This window comes from Chanos chanos, chromosome 9 (genome assembly GCF_902362185.1).
Source record: "Chanos chanos chromosome 9, fChaCha1.1, whole genome shotgun sequence".
Lineage (NCBI taxonomy): Eukaryota > Metazoa > Chordata > Actinopteri > Gonorynchiformes > Chanidae > Chanos > Chanos chanos.
The window spans coordinates 37,609,481-37,623,518 of NC_044503.1; the positions used below are offsets into that span (position 1 = coordinate 37,609,481).

Sequence of the window (14,038 nt, forward strand, 5' to 3'; positions counted from 1 at the left end):
CACAGAGAGCAGGATCTCCAGTGCCCAGCTGTGTGTCTATGAAGAGTCATGACTCCATGATACACCCACCAATGTTCAATGGAGAGAGAGTGTTCTTTGATCCAAGGTGAGTCTGTGTGATCAAGTCTGTCATTTAAACAAAACATTAAAATCATTATCTGGCTAAAAATGTCTCAGATCCCTTGTCAGTATGTTGATCGTTTGGTTTCATGAACGGCTGGATGTCGCTGCCACAAGGAATTGTGGGACATTATCTCCTTTCCTTTGGTAAAGGATGGTCCAGTGGACCCTAAAGGACATAAGACAGGAAGCACTGAAGCACCTTTCCTTAGCATTTAGAGAATTCAGCTCTTCTGGGTCATGTCACTCAGTTAGGAACCTTCCTAAGCAAAAAAGACTATTCGACCATACCCCCAGTTTTCACTAGAAGTCCTGTAGGACCCCAGTGGCTGTCTTTGTGAAATGCCTGTTCAATAATCCAGCATTTCACTAATGCTAATGTAAAGCTCCACAGATGTTTTAGTTTCCAGTGCAGATTGCAGCTGGATAAACCTGCTTCCTGTTTGTTTGTTTATGTATTTATTTGTTTGTTTGTTTGTTTTCCACACACAGAATGCAGACCCAAAGAGCAGGATCTCCAGTGTCCAGCTGTTTGTCTATGAAGAGTCATGACTCCATGATACACCCACCAATGTTCAGTGGAGAGAGAGAGTTCTTTGATCCGAGGTGAGTTTGTGTGATCGAGTCTGTTATTTGCTTAATAAGCTGTGTGAATATAGGAATAGTATAGTCATTGGTTTAGTACAGTAACCATATACTATACTATATACACTACACTATATGCTATGTATATGCTATACTATATATGCTATGTAGTATAATAACTGGTAATGAGTGTATACTGAGTGTATATTGAATAGAGAATGTAAAGTAGAGAACAGTCTCCTCTTACCTGTAGAGACCAGTAAGAGGAGAGTGCAGAGCAGGCAGTATAGAGCAGTGTAAATAAGGAGAGAGTAGTGATGTGTCGTTTGTGAACGATTTGTTCATTTTGAGCTAATCTCTTGTGTGACTTGGTAGTAACAAGTCATCTAAGTGAGTGATTTGTTCATTTTTCCCCTGGGCCGCGCATGCGCATCACTCAGGCTCAGTTTGGTTCACAAACGGGCTTTCGGGTCCTGAGTCTCTCGTTCACTTGTCAGGTGGCCGTTGTGTGTGCTCAGTGTAGGAATGAGTGACTCATTCACGACTCATTACTACAGGTCTTCGGGACCGAGTCTTTTCGTTCATTCACGTGGTTACAGCAGAAACATGACCAATGCTAATGTTAGCGATGCACCCATTGAATGAATGGTTAGTTTGTCTTCCCATTGGAACCAGTTCATACGCTACAGATCTTTAATGATCAGATAGGCTAAAGTGAATAGCGATCATAGAATGATCATTTTTTATTGATAAGCGCAGCGCTCTCGTACGGACAAATTAAGTAATCAGTCATCTCAGCTGGATAACTCAGTAGGCTGTGGTCCAATGAATGAAATGAACAAGTGACTTGAAAAAAGATTTGTTCATTTTACTGAACGAGATTCAAAGATCCGAGTCAGTAAACAGATCCAAACTTCCCATCACTAGGTGAGAGTAAGTTTGGATGGACAGATGAAAAGATAAAAGAGTAGAGGGAGGATGGGGGATCATGGGATAAATTGTACAATAGAAAAGAAAGGATATGAAATGTTCTGTGGATAAGATCTATGCACTGAGGAACTACTGACTGTACCCATTCTAAAGACTGTTTCACAGAGTTGTGATAGTTATAATAGACTTTTATTTAGATGGAAGTGGACTGCAGTAGTACTGTTTGATTGAGTCCTAACAGCTGTAATAGATCTTTATTTAGATAGAACTGGATTGCAGTAGGATTGATAGAGTCCTAACAGCTGTAATAGGCTTTTATTTAGATGGAAGTGGATTGCAGTAGGATTGAATGATGGGGTTGTAGTTATTTGTGTTTTAATATTTGCTGTATTAGGGACAGATAATAAGAATGAGTACATGAGTGGAAGTGAAAAGATGAAATAATGTGGGAAAATTTTGTTGTAATTCATCACAAGACTCTATTAAAACATAAAGTCAGAATATTGTCTTAATCTGCAGTGTTTTCTGAAAAACACATGTCAGGGCTTCATGCATTAGAGGTTTTATTTTAATTCATAAGCCAGTCTTATCGTGAATCAGAGTACAAGAGTCAGGCACTGCAGCTGAATAGTCTTTTTTGTTTAGGAAGGTTCCTAACTGAGCGAAATGACCCAGAAGGATGTGGCAGCCATGATAAGAGCTGCTTGAATTCTTTAATTGCTAAGGAAAGGTGTGTCAGTGCCTCCTTTCTTACCTCCTTTACCATAGGGTACAGGGGACCATCCTTGACCAAAAGAAAAGGAGATAATGCGGTCCCACAATTCCTTGTGACAGCAGCATTTAAAGTGACGTACCATTCGGACGTTCACAAAAACAAACAATCAACATGACTAATATTCAGTAACTTTTCTTCTACGTTTTTGTTTGCACATTAATAAATCAAGAACTTGTCTTTTCTTTCACACATTTCTTTCACACAGTGGATCTTTCTGTGACAGATGCAAAGACCATGAGCTGCATAAGAAACACTAAAATCATTTAAGTGCAGTCGGATTCTCTTAGCACCATAGTTGTCTTTTCCTAAGTCCTTATGAATTCTCCTTCCCATCTTTCCTTGACCTCCTCATGACGTTTTCCACCGAGGTGAAGGAAAAGCGGTTAGGAAAGAACACAGGACGCCATTTTTTGGACTATTAGACCTCAGCCAAAGTTTTTACCAGAAGCACTGTAGGACCCCAGTGGCTGTCTTTGTGAAATGCCTGTTCAATAATCCAGCATTTCACTACACCTAATATAAAGCTCCACAGATGTCTTAGTGTGCAGTGCAGATTGCAGCTGGATAAACCTGCTTCCTGTTTGTTTGTTTATTTATTTATTTGTTTGTTTGCTTTTTTCCACACACAGACTGCAGACCCATAGAGCAGGATCTCCAGTGCCCAGCTGTTTGTCTATGAAGAGTCATGACTCCATGATACACCCACCAATGTTCAGTGGAGAGAGAGTGTTCTTTGATCCGAGGTGAGTCTGTGTGATCGAGTCTGTTATTTAAACAAAACATTAAAATCATTATCTGGCTAAAAATGTCTCAGATCCTTTGTCAGTATGTTGATCGTTTGGTTTCATGAACGGCTGGATGTCGCTGCCACAAGGAATTGTGGGACATTATCTCCTTTCCTTTGGTAAAGGATGGTCCAGTGGACCCTAAAGGACATAAGACAGGAAGCACTGAAGCACCTTTCCTTAGCATTTAGGGAATTCAGCTCTTCTGGGTCACGTCACTCAGTTAGGAACCTTCCTAAGCAAAAAAGACTATTCGACCATACCCCCAGTTTTCACTAGAAGTCCTGTAGGACCCCGGTGGCTGTCTTTGTGAAATGCCTGTTCAATAATCCAGCATTTCACTAATGCTAATGTAAAGCTCCATAGATTTCTTACGGTATAGTGTAGACTGCAGCTCAGTAAAGCTGCTTCCCCTTTGTTTGTTTGTTTATTTGTGTCCTTGTTTGTTTGCTTTTTTCCACACACAGACTGCAGACCCATAGAGCAGGATCTCCACTTCCCAGCTGTGTGTCTATGAAGAGTCATGACTCCATGATACACCCGCCAATGTTCAGTGGAGAGAGAGAGTTCTTTGATCCAAGGTGAGTCTGTGTGATCAAGTCTGTTGTTTGTTTAATAAGCTGTGTTAATTCACACCAATCTGACCAATGGAGTTTAAAAGATTTAACATTTTACTAGGACTCAGAGGTCTGTCACATCCAGGACTGTTCAACAGGTGTTTCATGTTAATTATGATGTAATAGATGTTGTAGAGTAGTTTAAATAATAGAAGAGGAGGTTATATTATAGTGGATGTTTTATGTTAATTATGATGTAATAGATGTTGTAGAGTAGGTTAAATAATAGAAGAGGAGGTTATATTATAGTGGATGTTGTATGTTAATTATGATGTAATAGATGTTGTAGAGTAGGTTAAATAATAGAATAGGAGGTTATATTATAGTGGATGTTTTATGTTCATTATGATGTAATAGATGTTGTAGAGTAGGTTAAATAATAGAAGAGGAGGTTATATTATAGTGGATGTTTTATGTTAATTATGATGTAATAGATGTTGTAGAGTAGGTTAAATAATAGAAGAGGAGGTTATATTATTGTGGATGTTGTATGTTAATTATGATGTAATAGATGTTGTAGAGTAGGTTAAATAATAGAAGAGGGGTTATATTATTGTGGATGGAGAGAGGAAAGAATAGAGGGAAGGTGGATGGGAGGTAAGAATTAAGGGTGGAGGGGTAAAATAGGGATGGATGGATCATGGAATAAACGGTAAAATAGAAAAGAAAGGACATCAGTGTTTTTGTAGATATAAGGGTTTTTTGTTCCTGGTGATTTGACAGTTGACATGGTGTTTGCCTTGTGTAGAGAGTTCAGAGTGACTAACAGAAAGTCTGTCTGAATGTAACACCACAGTGAGAGTTAATGAGACAACATGCATGTGTAAAGTTATTTTATTTACAAACCAGAAAGAACAAGAAATACTTACACAAATAAAGATAAATACTAAGAGGAAGAAGAAGAAGAGGGCAATAACAACAAACTAGGAAAAACACACACATACAGAAAGTCTCAGACACTAACAGAAGTAGAAGACTTCACAAAGCAATTAACAGAGAAACACAAGGTGTTATGAATAAACTGACACTGAGGAGATAATTAACAGAGAAGCACAAGGTGTTATAAATACACTATCACTGAAGAGATAATGAACAGAGAAACACAAGGTGTTATAAATACACTAACACTGAAGAGATAATGAACAGAGAAACACAAGGTGTTATAAATACAGTGACACTGAAGAGATAATTAACAGAGAAACACAAGGTGTTATAAATACATTGACACTGAAGAGATTATTGATAATTGACAGAAAACAGGTGCAATTGATGACAATGATTAGTGGTTTAGATCAGCGATCAATGGTCCAGTCAAACTGAATGCTGATTGGTTGATTGTGTGAGAGAGATATGATGGTGTGACAGAAGCCGTTTCTCAGTATGAAGTATGCCAAGTACGTTCTCCTGTTCCTGGGAGTTCAGACTCGCAAGTTCAACTTGACGTGGGAGGATGCAGACTGCATTTGAAACAGCAGCGCTCTTGCTGGGTAGAGGCTCTGGAGCTAGTTAGCTTGGTCCGCTAGTAGATGTCACTTCTCTGAACATTTAGGACTTTCAAGGAGGTGCTACTGACCCATATTTGAATTCTGGAATATTAATTTCTTGCCTGAAAAATCTTAAAAACTACATTTGGTGATGGAACAACAGTCATAATATGGAATTTACAGTTATGTGGTAGTTCATCTGCTGCCATTATCACAACTTCTGTGAAAATGCATTCTGGGAAACTTGACACCCCAAGTCCACACAAGTCACCTGCTGATGCATCCTTGATAAAACCCACTAATCAAGAACCAATCTGGGTATTTGATCTATTCTTGGCTAGATTTGAACTTTGAAATGGAACAGTACTTTGGCTGTGAATAATGACATTTCACAAGTCCACAAGAACGCAAGTACAGAGAAGAACGCATATTGAGAAAAGGCTAAAGACTTAATGTAGACTGGTTTAATGCTGATTGGTTGATTGTATAAGAGGGATATGATGGTGTGACAGAGACTTAATGTAGACTGGTTTAATGCTGATTAGTTGATTGTGTGAGAGGGATATGATGGTGTGACAGAGAGTTAATGTAGACTGGTTTAATGCTGATTAGTTGATTGTGTGAGAGGGATATGATGGTGTGACAGAGACTTAATGTAGACTGGTTTAATGCTGATTAGTTGATTGCGAGAGAGGGATATGATGGTGTGACAGAGACTTAATGTAGACTGGTTTAATGCTGATTGGTTGATTGTGTGAGAGGGATATGATGGTGTGACAGAGAGTTAATGTAGACTGGTTTAATGCTGATTGGTTGATTGTGTGAGAGGGATATGATGGTGTGACAGAGAGTTAATGTAGACTGGTTTAATGCTGATTGGTTGATTGTGTGAGAGGGATATGATGGTGTGACAGAGACTTAATGTAGACTGGTTTAATGCTGATTGGTTGATTGTGTGAGAGGGATATGATGGTGTGACAGAGAGTTAATGTAGACTGGTTTAATGCTGATTGGTTGATTGTGTGAGAGGGATATGATGGTGTGGCAGAGAGTTAATGTAGACTGGTTTAATGCTGATTGGTTGATTGTGAGAGAGGGATATGATGGTGTGACAGAGACTTAATGTAGACTGGTTTAACTTGGGACAAACACTGAAGTCCTTTTCTATCTGAGACTGGGTTTGTTAATGTGTTGTTTTTCTTGTCTTCTCCCTCTCTTTCTTTCTTACTCCCTCTCTCTTTCTCTCTTTCTGTCAGTGTCAGTTCAGTTTCTTCTGTGTAACTGGGCTGATTATTCTTTCACTTGAATATCATGATTTGTTTTGGGGTTTTATGTTCTTTTTTTAGGATGACTCAGTTTCTCATGTATTTATTGTGTATGTGTGTATGTATGTTTGTATTCATATATATATATGTCTATGCCTGTTTGTGTGTGTTCACACATATGTATAACTTTTCAAAGAGTTTCATTTTTTCTCTTTGCATGAAAAAAATGACTGGTCCACAATAAAAGTATTCTTAACATTTTCAACTCTCTCTCTGTCTGTCTCTCTCTCTGTCTCTCTCTCTCTCTCTCTCTGCTGTAGGTGCAGTGTAGGTCTGACCGAAGATCAGTCCAGATGTGGTCTTTGTGATGAGGCTCTGGGAGATCCAGTCTCTACCAGCTGTGGACACAGTTTCTGCAGACAGTGTATCAGCACATACTGGGACCAGTCTGGTCCATCAGGAGACTATGTCTGTCCCCAGTGCAGCAAGAGATCCAGAACACCTCCTGTTCTAGACCAACACAAAGTCTCCAACTCTATATCAGATGATGTCCTCCTGAGAACTACTGAGGTTCATAAAACCATCCGGAAAAAGAAGTGTGAATACTTATTTGAAGGCATCATACTGCGAGGAGATCAAACCCTCCTCAACAGGATTTACACTGAGCTCTACATCATAGAGGGAGAGAGTGAAGGAGTGAATGAAGAACATGAAGTTTTACGGATTGAGACATCATCCAGAACACAAAGTTCACGAGACATACCAATTAACTGCAATGACATCTTCAAGCCCCTGACCACTCAGGAACCTACAGAGAACAGAAAGGAAAATGAAATCAGAACTGTACTCACCAAGGGCATTGCTGGACAGTCTCTGTGCAGAAGTTCATTCTGGACTGGGCAGAGGGAACGACCAATCAGGACATTGATTTCATGTTGGTTCTTCCTTTCCGGGAGTTAAACTTAATTAAAGACGAGCACTACAGTCTTCATGGACTTCTGCTAGAATTTCACCCAGAACTGAGAGATCTGGATCCAAAAAAATATGATGTTTGTAAAATACTGTTCATATTTGATGGTTTTGATGAGAGTCGACTTCAGTTGGATTTTTCTCAGAGGCTCTGTGATGTGACCACACCATCATCAGTCAACATACTTGTAACAAACCTCATTCAAGGAAATCTTCTTCCCTCTGCACTCATCTGGATAACCTCCAGACCAGCAGCAGCCAGTCAGATCCCCTCTCAGTTCATCAGTCGTGTGACAGAAATAGTAGGATTCAGTGATTCACAGAAAGAGGAATACTTCAGAAAAAGAGTCAGTGATGAGAGTCAAGCTAACAGAATCATCTCACACATCAAGACATCAGTGAGTCTCCACATCATGTGTCACATCCCAGTGTTCTGTTGGATTTCAGCCACTGTGCTTCAGGAAATGCTGCGTCAAGACAATGTTAAAGAGATCCCTAAAACTCTGACTGAGATGTACACACACTTCCTGCTTATTCAGACTAATATGAAAAACCAGAAGTATGCACAGCAACATGAGTTCAGCCAAACAAATCTTCCAGAATCAAGCAAGGAGATCTTTCTGAAACTTGCAAATCTGGCTTTTGATCAGTTGCTGAGGGGCAATGTCATGTTCTATGAAGAGGATCTTAGAGAATGTGGCATTGATGTGAGTGATGCCACAGTGTACTCTGGGATTTGTACTGAGATCTTTAAGGAGGAATCTGTGCTTCGTCAGAAGAAGGTCTACTGCTTTGTGCATCTGAGTGTTCAAGAGTTCTTTGCTGCTCTCTATGTGTTTTACTGCTATGTAAACAAGAACATGGAGGCACTGAAGTATTTTCTGAAGAAAAAGGCCAGAGCTGTGCCAGAGAATGTTTCCTTGGATGTGTTGCTTAAGGGAACAGTGGATAAAGCCCTGGAGAGTAAGAATGGACATTTAGATCTCTTCATCCGCTTCCTTCATGGTATCTCACTGGTGTCCAATCAGAAACATCTACAAGGTCTACTGACACACACAGAGAACAACCCAGAGAGCATTAAGAAAATGATCCGAAACCTCAAAGTGATCCAAAAAAAGAATGCTAATCCTGAAAGATGTATCAATCTACTGCACTGCTTGACTGAAATGAATGATTGCTCAGTTCAAGAACAAATTCAAGCTTTTCTTAAGAAAAGAAACAAATACAAAACAAAGCTCACACTTGCACAGTGTGCAGCACTGGCCTACATGTTTCTGATGTCAGAGGAGGTTCTAGGTGAGTTTGACCCAAAAAAATACAACACATCAGATGAGGGTCGTAGGAGACTGCTCCCAGCTGTGAGGTGCTGCAGAAAAGCTCGGTGAGTTTTTATTTTCACATATTTGTAAAGTAACACTCTTATAGTTGCATTATTTGAAAGGAAAATGAAGTGTGGCTTATTTAGGCCGTGTTCCTTGGTACAGGTACCTGTTTTTGAAAGTATTCTCGTTTTTTTCTCAGTTTCGAAATTATTAGATTATTCATAAAATATTATATACCCTAAACATTACAGGAGGGAACAGATTCATGCAGGTAAACTTACATACATGACAGTACAGTATATGGATGATGGGCAATAAAACATCTGTGCATATAAAATATGCAGGTTGTGTGTTATACATTATTATCTCTGTTTTTATCATTATTTTAGTCTCCTCAGTTTCAACAGGTCTAATACCACAGTACATAGGCCAGGGCTTTTCAACTACATATTCAAATGGGCCGGATTTCAGAACCAGGCCTTGCTCATGGCCCAGAAAATGTTTTGCAGCCTATTTACCTTGAAGTATTTACATTAATTTAAAACCATTGCAACTTTACACATATTTACATTTATTATGCATTTGGAAAAAGTTGTTTTTCAAAGCAGCGTGTAAAACAGGTTTTCATGGTCAATGTTTCACTTCAGTACTGACATTTTTATAAGCCTTAGAACAGTTTGTAGCTGACAGGCAGGTACTGACTTTGTGAACAAGATCCAAATCATCATCTGTAAGTGAAGATTAATATATGAAGTTTAAATACAGTTTAAGCTTTTGTGACTGTAACTCACCCCCCCCCCCCTTCTCTCTCCCCCCAGACTTGCTGGTTGTAAACTCACTGAACAGTCCTGTTCATCTATAGCCTCAGTTCTACAGTCAGTAAACTGTCCCCTGAGAGAACTGGACCTGAGTAACAATGACCTTCAGGATTCAGGAGTGAACTTTCTCTGTGTTGGACTGAAGAATCCACACTGTAAACTGGAGATACTGAGGTCAGTAATAGTCAAGAACTGAAAAGATATCTTTAATAAAATGTTTTGTGTCATTTTTTTTTACACTGGATTTACTTGTTGAATTCACCTAAACTCATAAGATTTCATGTCTTTTCTTGTGTGTCTTTTCTTGTTGTCTGGAATAAAATGATCTTTTGATACGCTGATTTATATACTGAAATCTTGCTGTACTGTGTCCCAGTGTGAAGCAGGAGGAAACTATACTCCACAGCTAGTTTACATTTAAATGGTTCATATTTAACCATTACACTATAAAGGGGCATCAGGAACCTCATATTTAAAGAGATCGGCCAATGGTAGTTTACATAAATTACACTGTAATAATACAAACAGTATAATTATATAAGAAGCATCCTCATGTCAACCATCCTATAAACCCACAAACGACAAATATGTCTTTTACTGAGAGAGTCGGCAGGAGAAACAAACAAACAAACAAACAAACAAAAGAAACAATTAAACTCTGAAGGCATTTTGAAGATTTAGACGGTACTGTAATATTCTGGTCCTGCCATGGACTGGCGACCTGTCCAGGGTATTTCCCCACCTTTCGCACAGTGAGCGCTGGGATAGGCTCCGGTACCCCCGCGAATCTAATTAGGATAAACGGTTTCGAAAATGAATGAAAGAATGTAATATTCTTATCACGTATGTCGAGGCAGAAAAAGAATTACTGTCACTTGACGAGCAAACATAACCAAATCGAAATTATATCAGTTAAACGAGTGTCCTCTGATCAGACACCTACAGATATGTAAAAAAGATATTTAGAAAGCGTTGCAAGCTACCAGCCAATAGCGAGTCGAGAGACTGATTTTTGAAGTCCGCCAAAACAGCCAGTGCACACGGAAAGTTTCTGAGGTAAATGTCGAAGTCACGGTAAATGTCAAAAGACGTTCGAAATAAGTGCGATCCAGCCAGTCTACTTTCCCCATCCTCCACACGGTAACACACAATGTAAGTATACGTTTTGTGAATTTATTGCATAAGTAATCGGAGAAATATTTAAAGTATCCGTTTAGATTTATTTTCAAACGGTTTTCTAATGTGTCTGAGACAAAAGTTAGCTATAGTATGTGCGGGGACTTTCGTTCCAGATCTGACAGAGTAGGCTATGCCAAAGTAACCGGCACGTGTCGAAAAGACCAGAAATTACAACAGTACAGTCTTCTGCTTTGTCTGTCCTCTGGACACACAGTGTACGTGTAATTTCTGTGTATTCTATTGAAGAAATAATACAAATATTTAGACTTCCCGTGTTTATTTGTGCTCACCAGTTTTGTAATTAGTCTCTGATACAGGTTAACTACAGCATGGGAGGTGATTATCATTCCAAATCTGACAGAAAACCTATAGCCTACTCATTTCTCAAGCCCGCGAACGGCAGGAATATACGCGTAAAAGACCGAGTGTCATCTCTGAGGTAAAAACTGGAGAGCGGGAATGAGTCCAGGTTGTTAGAAATGACAACGGCTTCTGATTCATTGCCGTTGTGTATGTTAACATTCAAGTAAAAGTTCCCTCCCTTTAGCAACGTAAAAATACAAGAGTAATATTCACTTTATCCCTTTAGATGTGCATTCAAACGGTTTTGTAATTGGCCTCTGACACCTTAGCTATAGCATGTGAGAGGATTCTCTCTCCAGACACAGCGTTTCTGTTTTCAAGCGACGACCGGAGAAATCTCTGACTGAAATCAACTGTTCGCCAGCAGATTCAGTAGCCTGTTCATATCACTCAGTAATTCAGAATACGTGTTTGAATAAATGGACAATTGAGGACTTGAGGGTAAGTTAGAGAAGCTTTGAAAAAGCAGTGGAAACATGGTAGTGTAATTCAGGGGTTTAGCGGTATACGATGGAAGACAGTTTAAAGAGAGTAACAGTGAGGGGGCCAGGTAATTTTGTTGGGAACGAATGCTAATCGGTAGTAATTTGCCTTATACTTCACTTACAGATACATTTGATAGTTTACAAACAATTTTCTACTAGTTGTCACCTAGTTGAATAGATATGAATTTGTGAATATGACTGAATATGTAATTGTGTCTGTTTGTCATCACCATCTCTCTCTCTCTCTCTCTCTCTCTCTCACTGTCTTTCTTTCACTCTCTCTTTTAGACTTGCTGGTTGTAAACTCACTGAACAGTCCTGTGAAATTGTAGCCTCAGTTCTACAGTCAGTAAACTGTCCCCTGAGAGAACTGGACCTGAGTAACAATGACCTTCAGGATTCAGGAGTGAAGTTTCTCTGTGAGAGACTGAAGAATCCACACTGTAAACTGGAGATACTGAGGTCAGTATTAGTTATTGAAAATACAATATTTATAATATGTTTTGTCTGAACTGATTTTTTTAAGCAGGGGTCCAGACTAACTTTTTTCAGAAACATCCTAGAACTGTCCTTAAACTTTGTCTCAACTATCCCAAAGTGAAAACTGACTGTCCCAAATATGACATTGTTTTTGTCTACATAACTGTTACGTTTATTTCTCACATGTAGTGTTTGCGTTGGTATGATGTCATCAGCCATTTAAAAAAAGACACTATATGATTTTGACTCTCTGTAGTTATGGATAGTCTTTTGTACCATGTATTTGTAAGAGTAACACAATTACACAGACAGTAATAAGTGTAGTCTTCAGTCTGAACATTGATTTATTGTATTGAGTTTTCATACTGCATCATAGGACTGGAGAGACAAGAAAGCTGCAAATCAGTCAGTCAGTCCATGATACCTGTGTGTGTGTGTGTGTGTGTGTGTGTGTGTGTGTGTGTGTCTGTGTGTGTGTGTGTGTGTGTTTTAAACCAGCAGCCCTTCTGTAAAGAACATTGTCAGTGTGTGATATGGTAAATGTCATTATACTTTATCTGTTTAAATACTGACTAGAAGGGAAACACAGAAACTATAGTCCATAAAAAGTGAGAACTTTACCCACACAGTTAATCACATCTCATTCTTCCTGGTGAAAGGACAAAAAGATTGAAACAGGTCAGATGTCCTCTTTGCTGCTCTAATAACTACACAGCCCAGATCAGGAGCTGTTTCATATGTTTAAAACCTTTAGGTTCACATCCCAAACTCTAAGATCTCTCTCTCAGTGATGTTTTTTCTGTCCCAATCTTGTGGTCAGATGGTGGGTGGTTATCAGTCATAGCCATAAAGATGAGTTTGTTTCCAGTGCTGTGTCTTGTGTTTAAATTAGCAGTTTATCAGGATCATCACTCTCAGGGCATCTGTACAGCCTCACTGTTGAGTCTCTTCTGTGGAGACTGAGATGGGACATAAAGGGATTTCATATAGTGAGAGACTAAATGTGTTTTTATCAGAAGACACTGATGATGTGACTGTGTTTATTGCAGGACAGGAAGATATTGTGACTCTTAACAGGAGACTGGTCTTATACAGGCTAATGATCACTTTCCCATTGATCCAGATACAGATTTGAGTGTCTGTGCTGTACAGCCCTAACTCTGCAGTACAGAGAGAATTGATGTCATCTGGGAAATGTGTTTTCATCACTAATTTATTTTCTCTCTCTTGTAGAGGGGTGAAGTTTTTCTCATAAAACAGACAGGAGACACTGATCTCAGCCTTATGGATTACACTCACTGAAACACTCACATACACTCTCCATCTTATTACAACTGTATCTTAACACTGATGTTGAGTCTCTCTCTCTCTCTCTCTCTCTCTTTCTCTCTCTCTCTCTCTCTGTCTCTCTCCCCAGACTTAATCTCTGTAAACTCACTGAACAGTCCTGTTCATCTATAGCCTCAGTTCTACAGTCAGTAAACTGTCCCCTGAGAGAACTGGACCTGAGTAACAATGACCTTCAGGATTCAGGAGTGAAGTCACTCTGTGTGGGACTGGAGAAGCCACACTGTAAACTGGAGGTACTGAGGTCAGTATTAGTTATTGAAAATACAATATTTGTAATATGTTTTGTCTGAACTGATGTTTTTAGCTTTTTTCAGAAGCATCCTGTGCTGAAACTTTGTCTCAACTATCCCAAAGTGAAAGCTGACTGTCCAAAATATGACATTGTTTTTGTTTACAGAACTGTTACACACTGAAAAAAAATGTTACATCTACTTAATTTAATTGTAGAAAGTTTTACCACAAAAATAAATTATGTTCATTCAAAGTTAAATAATTTTGTTGATCTAACAAA

The 14,038-nt window shown here is 39.0% G+C and overlaps 1 pseudogene; it reads left to right on the forward strand.

Moving 5' to 3' along the window:
- Positions 1 to 5,192: 5,192 nt before the first annotated feature.
- LOC115821747 (NACHT, LRR and PYD domains-containing protein 3-like) overlaps positions 5,193 to 14,038 on the forward strand; it is a 12,450-nt pseudogene continuing 3,604 nt past the window's right edge.